General features: G+C 42.0%; 1 protein-coding gene across 7 annotated transcripts in view; it reads right to left on the bottom strand.

Moving 5' to 3' along the window:
- The window catches only part of MAP3K13 (mitogen-activated protein kinase kinase kinase 13), a 44,454-nt gene extending 28,701 nt beyond the window's left edge, over positions 1–15,753 (bottom strand). Inside the window, exons 1-5 of one of the 7 annotated variants that reach the window (XM_083506375.1) lie at positions 15,133–15,751; positions 12,426–12,606; positions 11,027–11,156; positions 1,590–1,735; positions 450–679 (exon numbers count right to left, since the gene is read on the bottom strand). The gene's annotated coding sequence lies outside the window, so the exon portion shown is untranslated. Of the gene's footprint in view, positions 1–449; positions 680–1,589; positions 1,736–11,026; positions 11,157–12,425; positions 12,607–15,132 lie in introns of all 7 variants that reach the window. The other 6 variants (XM_083506373.1, XM_083506378.1, XM_083506374.1 and 3 more) reach the window with 6 other exon arrangements.
- Positions 15,754–16,643: the final 890 nt, after the last annotated feature.

Raw genomic sequence — 16,643 nt, 5'->3', positions numbered from 1 at the left:
TATATTGACAAACATGTTAAGTTTTATTAAAAAGCTGCACCACCATTGAAGATTACGTTTTCACAAGGACGTGGGAAGAGGGAGAAGCCTCCTGTTTTAAGATCAGTTGCAATTTCCCCACTTGCTATTTGCAATCTCTGCCTTTTCAGACAGCCACAGAAATGCATTCTCTCCCATTTTAAAAAGAGGGAAGGACCATTACACAACCTCCAGAACAACCTCTAGAACAGCAAATGAAACATGTCTATGTTTGCTCTACAAAGAAGTAGATGGGCAGAAACAGAAATATTCTTGGCTTTAATATGGTCTCTTTCAGCATTTTTTCCAGTCCACTCACACCCCAAATGCACCATCCATCTGCTCCTCTGAAATAAATGGCAGGAAGGTAACATCGGTCATTTTGCAAACGCAGCCCCTTGAAGGAAGACAGATTTTGTTAATATACTTACGGTGGTGAGTAATTTCTACAATCCCGCTCCATTTTCATGCGTTATGATGTGGATGGCAGAAAAACGAAACCCAAACCTGATCTGCAAAATACAGCAAGGAAATTCCACCCACACAATCCTGCAGCCTCGCTGCAAAGGAGAACACAGACACTACTGACGTCACAGATTCATGAATGGATGTATACGGGGCTGTTTTAGGTTTCAGAATACAGCCTGCTGTGGTGTGTGCTCTGAAAAAGGAGGGGGAAAGAGAAGAGGAGAGTCAGGTGGGACAGCCAATCAGAATCAGGCAACAACAGCCTGCCTCTCTTCAGAGGAATCTCATCACAGAGCAGGCAGATGCTACCAATCAAACCCCTGCGACACAGCATCAAAGGGTTATGATACAGACCCTGCCAGCTGGGAGGGGTGTGGGGCAAGTGGGACCGGATGATAATGAAAAGAATGCTGATACGTGAGGTGAATATTAGAACAGCATGTAGAAAAGCTGCAAAACAGAAAAGCTCTCTCCCTTCATTATATGATGAGTGCATACAATATCACAGCAAAGCCAGCCATCCGAATAGATCTTGCATGACAAACCTATCAAATATCTGATATCTGCTATAGGAAACTAGTACATTAACCGGAGACCTACATTACTTCAAGCATACACCGTGACACTAAGGGTTGGATCCAGATTTAATCGTGCTTAGAGAAGACCCACTGAAATCGATGGGATTTAAGTTAGCGTAACAAACCTCATTGGTTTCAGGGAGAGCTACTCCAAGCATAACTAAATCTGTATCCAATCCCAAGTTAATAACTAAACATTATACTCAGATCTGAGGAGTATATAAAAGGAAAATAATATAGGATTGTATGCATAATAAAGGGAACACAGTAAACAATAAATATAGAGAAACCTAGAACTTTGTTTTGAAAATGGCGGTTCCTCCCAAAGGAGAACAACATTTGAAGTGTTAGAACTGTACGCAATTGGTTGTTATTGAGATTTATATCCCACCTTTCCTCCAGAATTGTAGAGTTATATTGATACAGACCCTAACATTTCACATGTTGTATGTTGAAAAAATAAACTACTGTAATTGTCACCTATTATTATTATTTCCATTCTAAATCTAAGGTTCATTCTGGTACCTGATCATTGTTCCAGGCACGGCAACATCCCATGCCCTCTCTTCAAGCTGTGCATTGATTTGCTCTTCAAGGTAGATAAACCAAGCTGACACTCAGTGCAGCTTCAAAGAGCAAGAGCAAGACATTCCAACACTGGATTCTTCTATCTGAAAATAGCCAAATAAAACAAGACTAATAAGATTTTTTAAAAGAAAGTATTGGCTTGAATTGCAGCAGACTCTGCATATACTTTTCACATGGTCCTCCAAAGAGAACCGAATCCAAGGGATTCCCTAAATACAACAATATGAAATTCAACAAAATATAACTATGATGTTTACATTATATAAAATTCTATATACTGTAAACTAGTAAAGATATTTTAAGAAACCTTGTCCTCATGCAGCTATGTGAAATGTACAAGCTCAGTGTCTCACTGGCTCTATTCAAACATAATTCCAAGTCATAGTTTGGAACCACACAACAAAACTTGGGATCATACACTCCCTCCTCCCTCAAATTCCTTCCTGTACTTCCTAGTTCTGTCAAAAATAGTGTATACATAGTGTGTACAGAAGAAGAAAAGGGCAAGAAAAGGGGGTACACAAGCCTAAGGCTTGCTCATGAAACACCAAACAATGAATATTACATCAGAACTGAACCAGTATCTTTATGACTCCAAAACCATATTTTGAATTAAGAACTTATAGTTCCAGTTTGCATGTGATGCTAAGCCAAACCATGACTTAGTAGGAACATGCAAGTTCCCAGAAAGGAGACTGTGGCTGCTTTGCTGTTCCCCTGATCTTTCTGCAACCCAGTTCATTGTTTATCTGGAGCACAAAAAGTATAAGCCCGGGTTTCAGCAATATGCTACATGAAATCATTGTTTAGCTCACAGTACTGCAACAGCAGGGCCAGAGGAGAAGCAAAGGAACTACAATCTGCCTTTGGGGAGCCTGTGCGCTTGTGCCAACCCATGGTTTAGGTCTACATTACATGTGAACCAAATCATAATCAGATTCTTGAAAATGCAGTGTCAGGTTTAAGCTCTGCCATCTCCTCTGGAGACACCCAGGTCAATTTATAGAGAGGTCCATCAGTACACACTAACTTCTTCTTGTATTTTACCAATCTAGGGCATTCTTCAAAACATGACTCCTGCTTTAGGCTCTATCAATGAACTTATCAACTGTCATGACAAAATCAAAACATGTAGGACTCTACAGTGGTACCTTGGGTTACAAACTTAATTCATTCCGGAGGTCCCTTCTTAAGCTGAAACCGTTCTTAACCTGAGGCAAGCTTTCACTAATGGGGCCTCTCGCTGCCACCGCCGCACAATTTCCGTTCTCATCCTGGGGCAAAGTTTGTAACCCAAGGTACTACTTCCAGGTTAGCGGAGTTTGTAACCCGAAGCATTTGTAACCCAAGGTACCACTGTACTTGACATCAGAGGAATGCTGCAACTCAGGAATGATAAGGTACATTCCAGACCTAGGGCAACCTTCTTTCTAGTGGTTAGGCAATCCTTAATATTTGGGTCTGTAAAATCCCAAGTTCTGACTACAATTTTTTTTTAAAAAAATGTTATCAGAACTTCTCAAAATAGTGTATTTTCCAACAAATACAATATTTCCCTTAAAAGATAGTAAATTGTGCTCAAACAAAAACTGATCCACCCATCCAAATGTTTAACAAATATATAGACAATTGAAACTCAATGACATAGAGAGAGAGAAACAATTAGGTGACAGGTGAATCAGTTTGCTTTTATTTCAGTTGGAGAGGTGTGTGCTTAACAAGTGCAAGAGTCAAGATATATTAAATTAGGAATAAAGGATTTTATTATTTGAACTAAGGAACTAAAATATAACTGAGATAAGAATATCATATACAAGTATCTTGAACAAAGAAAACTATATTCACAGTGCGGGGGATTTCGGAATGGTTCATTATAAACAGTGCTTTTTTTCTTAAAATAATGTTTAGGGATACTCTCATTTTTCTACTCATATTGAAATACTGCCCCTCAAAAAGGCCAAACTTAGATTCACAAAATGTTTAGGGGTATGTGTACCTCAGCGTCGTCCCCCCCAGAAAAAAGAGAACTGATTATAAATATAAATGTTCATAAATAATATAACTGAAAAGTTCTATAAAACAGATGTCCAACTACTGGGAAGAAAAAATTCAATAGCTTTATAAAACATTTGCTAATTTTTTAAGAGAATAAAAATTTAAAGCTTGTACTGCCAATATTTACTCTTTCTACTATGGTCCCATTGCTAGTTATGGCAGACTGAATTCAGAGTGCATGAGACACTTTTCTCATTCACAGCAGACAATAGGAAAACCCACTCACTCACCTCTTCTGCCCTCCACAGAAGTCATTATGTGTATTTACAGATTACTTTAATGTGCATCATTTGCTAGCAGGAAATGGATCTCACTCTAGATAAATCTATTGAGTTAAAAACTAAGTATTTTAATTTAAAATACTCACTTTAAACTGCATTGGACTACATAAAACAATGCAAAACTTTTGTTGCAGTGGATCTCTTCAGTATGTAAACTTTGTCCCCATCAAGGCTGACTGGTATAACATCTGTACACATTTACTCTAGCCCAGAAGCCTTGGGGAGTTTCTGTCCAACTCAGCAAGGTGGGAGGGTTTGTTATTTTAACTGCTGGTTGATAAGGGCTTATCTCTACGTACTCAAAAGGTTGAATTCAACACACTTAAGAGACAGATCAAAGAACACAAGGTAAGCCCAGGAATTTTACTTCCTTATGTGAAAGCTTTCCGCTCTTTTTCCTGCTCAGGGCTTGTACTGCAGTAGTTAGGCTCCACCATGCTACCCACACAATTCATAGGCATAGTTTGCTTGGGTTTGGACAGGGGCATGGAGGGAGTCAGGTGCAAGCAAGTCCCACCCATTATATACGGCCGGGTGAAGACGCCATCACACTCTGGTGTCCAAACTGGCCCTGGGCAATGTATTAATACATCACCCAGGCCTACTACAGTGGTACCTCGGGTTAAGTATTTAATTTGTTCCGGAGGTCTGTTCTTAACCTGAAACTGTTCTTAACCTGAGGCATCACTTTAGCTAATGGGGCCTCCTGCTGCTCCCACGCCGCCAGAGCACGATTTCTGTTCTTATCCTGAAGCACTATTTCTGGCTTAGTGGAGTGTGTAACCTGAAGCGTATGTAACCCGAGGTACCACTGTATAGAGTTTAGTTAGCAACCAATGACACATTCCTTAAGGAAATTAAGATTACACTCTGGATTTTGCTTGAATCCAGCATGCAGAATGCACACACACACCTGCCTCACAACTCTTTTCTCCTTACAAATCATTTTACTGGTTTCTTAAAACGGTCTAGACAAACATACCGTAAGTGAAGAGAGAACTATTACCATATTCATGGTAGTTTTCATGTTCAAGTGGCATTATACTTTGCAGCACGCTGGTGACACGCAACAGACAAAAGCCATTATCATCATGACCTGTGTGTGTGCTTCCAAAGGCATCTGGCCAGCCACTGGTGGAAACATAGTGCTGGACTTTGGTCTTCACCAGCAAGTAAACTCTTAATCTGAAAATCTGTTGATAAGCATTTCTAAGTATATTTAAATTTGTCTGTCCAACTAGAAATGTTCCCCATGTAGGTTAACAGCCCAATTACAGGCATGTTTACTCAGAATTCCCACTGAATAGTATCAAACTTGTGTCCTATGACACAAGTGAATATGAGAGAGGGAAGCAAATTTTAAAAGTAGCGGGCAGTCTCATCACAGCACCTAACTCAACGGTAGGGAAGCTTTGGCCATCATCCCAAACCAAGCAAGTATGCTGGTTCACAGGGAGAAAACTGAAACTAGGTCATTCCTCCCTCACTTTTGAGAGCTAAGCCATGGTTTGGTGAGTTACATTCGAAGCTGGGCTTGTGAGTTACCGGTACATTCGAAGCTGGGCTTGTGAGTTACACTCGAACTTGGGCTTGTGATTTGCCTTACTCCCAACAAACCAAGTGCTGTAACCAAGGCATGTTCTTAACGTACCACTCCTTGTCTGTTTGGGTGGGGCAAATTACAATCCCAGGTTTGGACATAAAACAAAGCTAAACCATGACTTAGCTCCTGAGTGACAGAGGTGTGGACAAGCTGCACATTTCTGTCTGTGAATGCTTGCTTGTTTTATGGTAAGTCATAGTTTGCTTGGGTTTGGACAGGACACTAAGCTGTGGTTAAAAACAGAAGCAAAAGTCACCCCAGAGTAGTAGAGGAAAAGGTGAAGATGACATGTCTGAGGCGCATTCACATAATACTAAGGTTTAGCAGTTCAAACACAGCCAATGATATTAATGCTGCCAATACAAACTGGGACCCTGTGTCCAGCAGTTGAAAATGTTGCTATGTGTAGTTTCCCACCACCACCACCACCACAGATCTACAGTGGGAGAAGTGAATTTGCCAAAATTCTCTCTTCTAGCCAATTATTTGAAGCATAGTTGGTCTTTCGTTTTCAAAATCTAGTAACCTTAATTGTGACTGTCACAGTCTAAGTAACTCTGCATTTTGATCTGTGCTTCATTTTGCGACTTTCCTTATTTATATATAAATCCCTGTTTATATAACCTCTTTATATAACTATGAACTAGAGCACACTGTGGCAGCTAGAGCTACAGTTGCCTAAAGGTAATATGTAATTCTTGCTTCTATTGCAGCTATTCAAGGCACAGAAGCTCTACGCCTTATGGAACCTGGCAATCCTACTAGAAAACTAGACTATGGAAGAATTTCAGCTATAATTCCATCTTCTTTCTAAATTGGAGCCTGAAGCAACATACACTGGAATCACGCTAGAAAAGGCCTACAAGAAAAAGGTGACAGACCATTGGAGAGGTTAGCAACTTATCCACAAAAAGTTATTGTGCATATTGTGCAATAGTATATTAGTTTTCTAAAAATTTCCTGTCACTGAAGTTTCAGCCCAGTTTATTGCTGTGGAAGAAGCTTGAAAAAACCCCACATATAGTGATACTCTTAACAGCTGTAATGCTTCTTGACTTAACTGGGGCAAAGGAAATTGTGAAAAGCCAGTTCTATATTAACAATCCTGGGTGCTGAGAAATCCTCCTTGCAGAATAAACTACTTTAACATCCCTTTCAAATGCATGCTTTGTCATAATTTTTGCAGAACACAGTACTCTGTTCTGTTCAGTAACACAAACGTGTATAGTACAAACAACAGCTATAAACTGAAGCTTACATTTTAAATTACCATTTACAGTTGCTTTACAGCTCTGATTCACATGTATAATAGGGATTAGACACATTCGATGAATACTGGCCATATCTGGAAAATTGTCCATAGTTTCATATACTACTTATGATTTATGATGCATGGCCAAACCTCATGACCACATACACCTCCTTTGCCTGTCCTCCCCTTGCACACCAACTTCAGCACAGAGATTCTAGTTTACATTAAGTCAGAGTTCCCCAGTAAATCCAAACTGGAGTACTGTGGCTTAATCTTGGTAAACTAATCAGAATAACAAGACAGGAACCAACAGAAAAATGGTTGAAATCTTAAGCCTTCTTTTAGTCAACTCAGCTAAAGGCTCGGCGTTAAAATATGTCAAATTATGAGCCATTTCAATAAAAATGTGGCAACAGTATCCATTAAAATGTACACCTTAACCCTAAACATATTTATCAGGAAGTATTGCAGGTGAAAAGCAGTCAAGCTATAGTTTTACTAGAAGCAAGTTAGTGCATATAGTAGTAGTATCCGTTTAAACTTTAACCTGAGATGCACTTCATATTATGTTCTGGATGCCCATTATATTTTGAAAGCATCTTGACTTACAGTTTTCCAATAGCAAGGATACTTGTCCATTCACATTTAGCAGAATATTTTCTATTAATCTATACAACTGTCCCTCACATTCCTCATTATACATTTTGGCTACAGAAACCCTAGCTATTGTAATTAGAACCAACCACTAAGTGAAGATGAAGATTCCCCTTTTCCCTATATGAGTTTTTATTATTAAATATACCACATACGGGGGGGGGGAGCCTTACAAAATGTTGAGAGAGCACAAGGAAGAACAATAAAATGCTGTCCCAAATGTATCAGATTAAAAGCTAGAGATAAAAAGAAATACATATAAATAACAATGAACTATCAACGGGGTAAAAATTAAACTTCAATAAAGCAATTTTCTTTCTGTACTGAGGGAACATAAACTATTGAATCTAATGCTAGCGTGTTAAATAAAATATTTTCTCAAATGTATTCATTATTAATTATTGTTATCAACTTAAATTTTACCCACCCTTCACCACACAGGGCTGATCTTAACACCCAACAGGGTTTGTAGGTAATGAGACAGTCTTTCAGATATTCAAATATTGAAAATGTCAAACAGATCACACATACATTTTTTCCATCTTTAGTGGAGATTTCAATATATTCAGTGCTATTGGATATAGGTGATAGACTATAATTCTAATGATGAGCATTAGACTGAGTCTTGATATGATAACTTTAATAGTGAATCATTTGGAAGGAGTCTATTAACGGACAACTGAGTTACAACAAAATCTTGTAGCAGCTGTACAGCTGTTTCCCATAGGAATGCATTGAAAATCAATTAATGCGTTCCTATGGAAACCGCCTTCAGACCAGGTCCGGGGACAGTCTGTCCCCCGACCTCTTCTGAAGGCTGGGGGGGGGGGGACAAGGGCCTTTCTTCCCACCCCCAGCATTTTAAAAAACCCCGGGACAGTGGAGGACTTCTCCGCTGTCCGGAGCGATCTTAAAATGCTGGCGGGCGGCATTTTAAAATCGCCCGGGACAGCGGAGGACTTCTCCGCTGTCCGGGGCGATGTAAAAGCCCCTGGGAAGGCAGGCAGGGGGGACAAAGACTTTTGCCCCCCGCCCGCCTTCAGAAGAGGTCCTGGACCTCTTCTGAAGGCGGGCGGGGAGCGAAAGTCTTTGGCCCCCCCCCCGCCTGCCTTCAAAAGCCGTCCAGGAAGGCAGGCAGGGGGGATCAAAGACCTTCGCCCCCCGCCCGCCTTCAGAAGAGGTCCTGGACCTCTTCTGAAGGCGGGCGGGGGGCGAAAGTCTTTGCCCCCCCGCCTGCCTTCAAAAGCTCTCCCGGGAAGGCAGGCAGGGGGGAGCAAAGACTTTCGCCCCCCGCCCGCCTTCAGAAGAGGTCCAGGACCTCTTCTGAAGGCGGGCGGGGGGCGAAAGTGTTTGCTCCCCCCCCCGCCTGCCTTCAAAAGCCGTCCGCAATAGCGGGAAGCTCTTCCCTGCTATCCCGGACTGCTTTTAAAATGCTGGCGGTGGGGAGCAAAGCCTTTCGGCCCCCGCCGGCCTTCCTGGACCTCTTCTGAAGGCCGGAGGGGGGGAATGGCTTTGCTCCCCACCACCAGCATTTAAAAGAGGTCCCCGGAGATTTCCCTATGGGCTTTCGTCTTGCGAAGCAAGCCCATAGGGAAATTCGTCTTGCGAAGCACCTCCAAAACAGAAAACCCTTTCGTCTTGCGGGTTTTCCGTCTTGCGAGGCATTCGTCTTGCGGGGTACCACTGTATTGAACTTTCATTGGAGAAAAACAGAAAGGACTGTAAAATCAATACTACGTATTGTAGCCTTATTGGAGTTCACCGATTGGGTCTGCATTGCTCCGGGACAGGAGGAAGGAAGTCAAAATGACACCGAGGTTGGTTCAAAGAAAGAGTTTATTCTGCTCTCCGGATAGCAGAAGACACTTGCGTGGTGAGTCCACAGCAAGTACAAAGAAATTACAGGTTTCATGCAGTTTATATATCTTCCAGGCACCCTCTCACTCCTCCCCTAGGAGCCCAACCACGTCGGCCTACGTACACAGGTTGACATCACATATGTTCCTGCTCTGGTACTCTCAACCATAAAAGGACCTTCCTTCCTGTACTTCTGGCCATAAAAGGATCTTCCTCTTCCTACTCTTATCTTGGTGCAAGAGGTCACTACTTCCGAGAACATGCTCTGGCGTTAGTCCCAGACTTGGGTCTCTGCGTTATTTGTGGTCAGGACTTAAGATATGTCTGTGTCTGTTCTACTGGTAAAGTCAAGGCCAGTCTTGCCGTCAAACTGATAAGGGAGAGAGCTGTGTTCTTGCTTTGCATTTGCTCAACGGCTAAAGTTTATGCATTTTAGCTAAGGAGAAATGGGAATTTTGGTGCAGTTTAAAACTGCCTGCACAGTCAGTTTTTGGATTTTGGAAACCCATTCCTTCAGTATCAGTGGTTTTATTTCAGGACCTGAAATTTAATGCAAAATATGGTTCCCTATGATTCTTAGAAAAATGTTAAAAACTAATGTCTAGTCGTTGTACTTAAGCAAGTTTTGGAATGTAAGAGTGCTGCCTAAAAACATTGAAACTTAAATGGGATTAGTTAAATATGTGAAAGTTAAAGAGTCCTTTCAGCAGTACAAACAATGCAACACCAATTTCCTCACCCATCTCCCCCTTCATTCCTTTCCTTCTTTGACCTCTGCCTACCCTGACATTCTGGGACACGGGTGGTGCTGTGGGTAAAACCGCAGTGCCTAGGACTTGCCGATCGTATGGTCGGCGGTTCGAATCCCCGCGGCGGGGTGAGCTCCCGTCTTTCGGTCCCAGCTCCTGCCCACCTAGCAGTTCGAAAGCACTCCTAAGTGCAAGTAGATAAATAGGTACCGCTTTATAGCGGGAAGGTAAACGGTGTTTCCGTGTGCTGCGCTGGTGCTGGCTCGCCAGAGCAGCTTCATCACGCTGGCCACGTGACCCGGAAGTGTCTCCGGACAGCGCTGACCCCCAGCCTCTTAAGTGAGATGGGCGCACAACCCTAGAGTCGGACAAGACTGGCCCGTACAGGCAGGGGTACCTTTACCTTTACCCTGACATTGCCAAATTTATTTGGAAGCCCAATTTGGAAGCAGATTTATGAAAAATATATGAAGACTCATCATATCTACAGTTAATTCCTGCAGATCATCGAGCTTTTCCAGCCACATTCTCAAACATATTTTTTTTCTTTTTTTAACTGAACATCTAGTCTTAGGAATACTTCTAGGGAGCCTGAAATTCCTGCTTGCTCAACATTTTGAGAAATTTTAGTTAATCCTAATAATGTTGTTCCAGGATGCTTTCTAATGGCCCAGGATTGCTACCTGCAATTTCTTCTACAAAACATAATGGCTGTTAAAACTTACAAATAAATATTTAAAAGGTATCAACAGAGGAAAGCTTATGTTCCTAACATACAGAAGCCTTTATGAGCAAGTCCTTTTGGGTGACACCAACTAAATGTCAGTGTGATTTCTCTCTCTCTTTCTTTTTTGATAGTTTGTTTGTTCACTTGACAGGATTGCGTCTCTAAAACACCAGACAAAGCAAAAATAACTACTTACTGTCCTCAAATTGTGGATTCCAGAAGAAGGGTAACAATTCACGATTCATTTTTGGAAGCTTTAATTATCCATGTATTCCTGCTGATTGGGTCTGTTTGACGCTATCCCCCAAAATCTGGATTTTAGTGCACTGGGGGGGGGAAATTCAAACAGTCAAACATATGCACATTTTGTGATTTATGACATTTACAAAAGAGATCACACTATGTAAATAAACTATGTTTGTTTCCTGCCAAATTCTAGGGAATGTTCTTGTTGGATATATAATCCAAGAGGGAAAACTTCATTTAAGGTGCAGAGCTTAGGCACAAGACTAGGACAACTTAAAAATACTACGAGAAACAAATGCAAAATTGAGTAAATTCTGCTTTTTTGTGCACAGCATGGGGGGACTTAACTCTGCACTATTACATGAACCTGCTTATTTGTGCAACACTGCATAAAAATATTAAATAAAATAATGGTGAAATTTAACATTTTTCTTTCTGGCAGCCTGAAGTAAAGGCAGAAAATAATTTCTTGAGAAGTGGGTTTTAACTGTTCCAAATATAGTTTATTCTCACCTTCTCAGTTACAGCTTCTGAAAGGTGCATTTGTTCAAACTTTGCTGAAACCGATTTGATTATAAACAATAATGTGATTTAATATTGTTTTTGACAAATTGCCTTTGTTTTTATTTTAAATCCACTTTAGAAGAAAAATATTTTTAAAAATAGTATATAAAATAACAATAATAAAATAAATAATAATAAAATAAACTTAACTATTCCAGAAGGTTGTACCACTATGGGGAACTGCTATATTAATAGAGTTTACTTCCTGATAAATTAGTGTAAGACTGCAGAACTCTTTTTTTAAAAAGCAAAAATAACATCACAGTAACATTAAAATATTATTGTCAGCTTTTAAAAGTTAACTATGGACATCAAAACTGGCATTTTCACTAATGCATACTATTTTTAATGTTTTGTTTATTTAGATATTTATTCTCTCAGAGTCAAAACATACAAAGATCATAAAATAAGATAATTGTAAAACAGGTTAAAAATCACATCTAAGATTTACAATAATAACTATCTAAAAACAAATGTTTTCAAAATCAGCAGTAAAATAGCAGCAATACTTAAACATTATAACTTTAAGAACCTAGATAGACTAATATCATTATCACTTAAAAGCAGAAGAAAACAAAACCAGTCAATGAGAGAAACACACATCCAATGGGAGGGAATTCTATAACAATGCAGTCAGCATTGAGAAAGTCTTCTATCTGCCTATCTCTCCATAGGACGAGTTCATTTAAGCTGGTGGTACAAAAAGGCCACAGACTGTAAAACCTTTAGACAAATTTGTATCTACTAAATGCTCTCCGTTTTATAATACACACTCCATTCAGTACCTAATTCTGGGTTTGCTTGCTATTTCCCCACTTAGGTAATTGCTGTGCAAGACAACAACCCTATGGTGGGCCACAAATCTGGGGAAAATATCTTGATAAGCATGCTTTCATTGATGGCAGGTGTTTTCATGTATGTTTGCATGTAACATGTGATCAGGACACCCTGAGCAAATGCCTAAGCCTAAAAGATATGGCAGGAAACAAATTTAAATTTAAATGAACTTATTTGTTGTAACATATCTTACTAGGAACTCTTTCTAGAATGTAAATCCTTCAGGCCCTTTTATTGCACACCCTGTGCATCAAACATGAACAGGAAGGTCATAGAGAAGCTCTCTTGATGATGCAAAAATTAGCTCTGCAACTCACTCCCAAGTTACAACAATGTATTATTTAATTTATATCTTACCTATCTGGCAGTATTCTACTTTACAAATGGAAATACCAGCTGCAACATTTAATCAATTAAAAGCTTAGTCAGTTAAAATATTGCTTTTTTCAGAGTTGTTGTTTTAATGCCTATGCAAATTTAACAAATGCATTATTCCACTCATTAATCAACTAAGAGTTATTTAATCACATGACAGCCCTAAACAAATCCTTGTTTTTGATATTATAACAAGTAGTTAATACATTACAGATTGTAGCAGCATACTTAAAACAATGTGGACTATCAAGCACAAGAGTGTTCTGAAAGAAAATTCAGAACATGAGCTAGTCTAAATCTGGAATACCATGTTAAATCATTTCACTAGGCAAGGACAACATCTCACACATCCCAAAAAATCTGCATAAAAATATGGTGTTTGATTTGGCCCTAAGTACAGATAAAAATTATAAAATATGTACACTTATCTACAATCCTTCTGTCAAATCTGTTGAGATGATTTGAAATCACAATCACTAACAACAATAGGACTGCCTTGCTGAACACTCACATAGAGATTATGTCACTCAATTACATACAACAGGTTAGAAGGAAGAACTTGAAACACTTAAACTATAAGATCAAATTTAGCTATTAGACAGTTGTACAGGAACATGTTGCAAGACTGTTGATTTAACAGAAGCTAACAGCACAGACTCATGCTGCTATTTCCATTGTATTCCATGGGGCTTATGAACAGGCACATTACAAAGTTTGTGTATATTTACTGAGAAGCAATTCCTTTGAGTTCAATGAAACTTGCTCTCTGGGAAGTGAATTTAGGATTACAGCAGGCATAGGCAAACTGGGGCCTTCAGATGTTTTGGGACTACAAATCCCATCATCGCTAGCTAACAGGACCAGTGGCCAGGGGTGATGGGAGTTGTAGTCCCAAAACATCTAGAGGGCTGAATTTGCCTATGCCTGGATTACAGCCTGAAAAGGCAATCCCCCTTGATTCCTGGGAGAGTTAGGATGGTGCATTGGTGCCACTCCACCAGGTTCTGTCAGCAGAGAGGAGCACTGGTGGTGGAGAGGAGGTTCCAGTGCTGGTGGAGAGTAACAGGTGGAAAGCTATGTCTGGCAGTTCCCTTGCGAGCAGTAAAGCTAAAGGGACCCCTGACCATTCGGTCCAGTCGTGACCAACTCTGGGGTTGAGGCGCTCATCTCGCTTTATTGGCCGAGGGAGCCAGATTACAGCTTCTGGGTCATGTGGCCAGCATGACTAAGCCGCTTCTGGCGAACCAGAGCAGCGCACGGAAACGCTGTTTACCTTCCCACCGGAGTGGTACCTATTTATCTACTTGCACTTTGAAGTGCTTTCGAACTGCTAGGTTGGCAGGAGCTGGGACCAAGCAACGGGCGCTCACCCCCTTGCGGGGATTCGAACCGCCAACCTTCTGATCGCAAGCCCTAGGCTCTGTGGTTTAACCCACAGCGCCACCCGCATAGCCAGCAGTAAACTCTGCAACAAGGTGTTGCAAGGTGTGGGCCATAGATGGTATCCACTGGGTCCCTTCCAACTCTACAATTCTATGATTCTACCAAGGATCTCACACAAACCACATGTGTGGTTTCCTAACGCATCTTTACCAAAAGAACAGTGATTCACTTGACTTGGGGAAGTGGTAAAACATATGTTTGGCACACAGAAGGTCCCAGGTTCAATCACCAGCATCTCTAGCGAGGGATGAGAAAATCCACTGTCTGAAAGACTAAGGAGCTGCTGCCAATCAGTGCAAACAATACTGAACGAGATGGGCCAACGGTCTGACCCAGTGTAAGGCAGATTTGCATGTTCCTAATCGATGGAAAGCAGAATGGAGTGTGCAGCTGGTGGTGAAGAGCATCCAGCCACGTGAAATGGCGGGAAGGGGTTTCAGGGAGCGATTTTTTGGGAATCAGAACAGGGTTGTTACAAGCGCGTCCCTGTTTCCATCTGCCAAATATCGGGGAGGATACGCCTGGTGGCGCGGATCTGCAGATTGCGTGCCCCAAAGACAACAGCACTGGGCTGCGGTCCTGCCCGCACCACGTAGCCAGGAATCCGTGTCTGAGGTGAGGGAAATCCCCTTAGCCGGCAGGGCAAAGGAACCGGCAGGACCCCCTGCCCAAAGCAGCGCCCTCTCACAAGGAAATGCTGCGGGAAAACTCCCGCCGGCCAAACCCCGGAGGTGCCTCCGCGCGCCCAACCGCCGCCACACCGGGAAACCGCGGTCCGAGCCAAGGACGCGCGTCCCCCCAACTACCTCGCTCGCCTCACAGCACCCCGTTACTCACCGCCCAACCGCCGTCCTGAAGCCACTAGCGGCCATTGGTCCTCCTCCCACCTGCCGGGCCATCAACACCGCGTCACTTCCGGCATCACCTGACACTAAAGCAAACGCTCTCGGCCGCCAACCTTGTGTTTTGGGTCCTTGACTTCCGGCTCCACGACGCCTCCGGAAGCTGCGCAGTGCTTGGGAGGCTTACATAAATGCGTTTAATTCGGGATGCGGCTTAAAGCGTGTTCAGCCTAAATCGCTTTTAATGCCAATGTGAACTCTGAAAGGCCAGCGGCTTGCGGCTATTCCAAGTACCGATTTCTCCCTCCTGCTTCCTATTCCGCAGTAACCAATACAGCGCTCTCATTATAGATAAATAGCGCCTCGGGGTTCCACGGCAGTTGCAGCAGAGATGGAAGCTGGAATTCTGTATACACACTTACCTAGGAGTAAGCCTTAATGAACCTAAGTGGACTTACTTCTGAGTAGATGCACACAGGATTGCACTGTGATCAACTAATTCACACCCATAGGAGCCAAGGTTCCTACACCCTCCCAATAAGTATTTGAGGGGACCGCTCCCTCCCTCCTAGGATGATGTGCATTGCAATTCAATTAGTGTTATGTGATCGATTTTTATTTTTTATTTTTTTATTTTCACACCTAAGTGAAAAAGCTGTTTTCGTTTTGTGAATTCATCTCAGGGGCGTACCCAGGGGTTGGCAAAACTGGCCTCCGGGGGCCAAAAATCCCCCCAGAAATCTGTCTCCAGTTTTCTCTCTCTCTCTCCTTAACTATGCTGGAGATGTACATAAAAGGGGACCAAAAACGATTATTTCTTCTGCTATGCTCCCGCAAGGGTATCCGGCTGCCTGTGGAGCAGCTGATCCATTGTTTGGGAAAGAAGAGCGGGGCTGACGGGGTGGGCGGAGCGGCTTTCCCTGCGCCTGTGTATGTGAGTGACTTGGGTGGGCATGAGGAGGAGGAGGAGAAAGAAATGAATGAAATTTGCTTGCACAGCCAGACTTCCCCGTTTCTAAAAGCGAACGATCCTCCTCCTTGCCCTTTCCCCGGTGAAGCAGAAGATGCGATCCCCTCCTATCTGGTTTTGCAGCTCTGTGAGAGTACTAAAATTATCTCTGTACAGGCGGCCATTCGTTCATCTAGCTCGATATTGTCAACACTGACTTGGCAGCGACTTTAAAAGTGGGCTCGACAAATTCATGTAGGAGACTGCTGACTGGCTGCTAGTCCTGATGGCTATCATACCTTATGATTTTTTTGATGCTGCCTACAGACTAAGACATGGTCTACAGTATCATTGCAGTTTTATTTAATTTGAATAAAAAAAATCATATGAATTCATGAGGATCCGTTTAAAATCAGCTGGATCCGCCTTTTCCCCGTTTCCCTCTAAGGGCAGCAGCAGTATGCCTCGGGAAACTAGTTGCTGGGGATGGCAAATGGGAGAGAGATTTTGCAGTCCTGTCATGTTGCAGCTTCCTATAGGCATCCGAATGGTCCCTC

This window comes from Podarcis liolepis, assembly GCF_965112155.1.
Source record: "Podarcis liolepis genome assembly, chromosome: 5".
Classification (NCBI taxonomy): domain Eukaryota; kingdom Metazoa; phylum Chordata; class Lepidosauria; order Squamata; family Lacertidae; genus Podarcis; species Podarcis liolepis.
This window is presented reverse-complemented; position numbering and strand designations above follow the sequence as displayed.